Below are 374 nucleotides of genomic sequence, written 5' to 3'. Positions count from 1 at the left end.
AGGCCACAGGAGAGTGCAATTGGCAAAATAATGCAGCGTATTTAAATTTGAAATTAACCCAATTTATTGAGACAAACAACAAATATATATTTTTTTAACAATCAAACACAAAATAAAATTTTTACCAATATCTAATTTCTAATGTTTTATATGCAGATTAAATAGGTCTTAAGGAAACTTTTGTCTCATCTCCCGAGGCCACAGGAGAGTGCAATTGGCAAAATAATGCAGCGTATTTAAATTTGTCAACGCAAGGAAATAACTGTCTATAAAAAACCGTGCATTACGTCTAAATTAACTCATATAAATCAAATATAATTTCGTAAATTGCATAAACAATTATGAACAAAACAGCATCATGTATTTATGCATTG

This window comes from Sinocyclocheilus rhinocerous, unplaced genomic scaffold (genome assembly GCF_001515625.1).
Source record: "Sinocyclocheilus rhinocerous isolate Xijiao unplaced genomic scaffold, SAMN03320098_v1.1 scaffold1799, whole genome shotgun sequence".
Lineage (NCBI taxonomy): Eukaryota > Metazoa > Chordata > Actinopteri > Cypriniformes > Cyprinidae > Sinocyclocheilus > Sinocyclocheilus rhinocerous.
The sequence above is the reverse complement of the archived record's forward strand: the minus strand, read 5'-3'. Positions refer to the sequence as shown.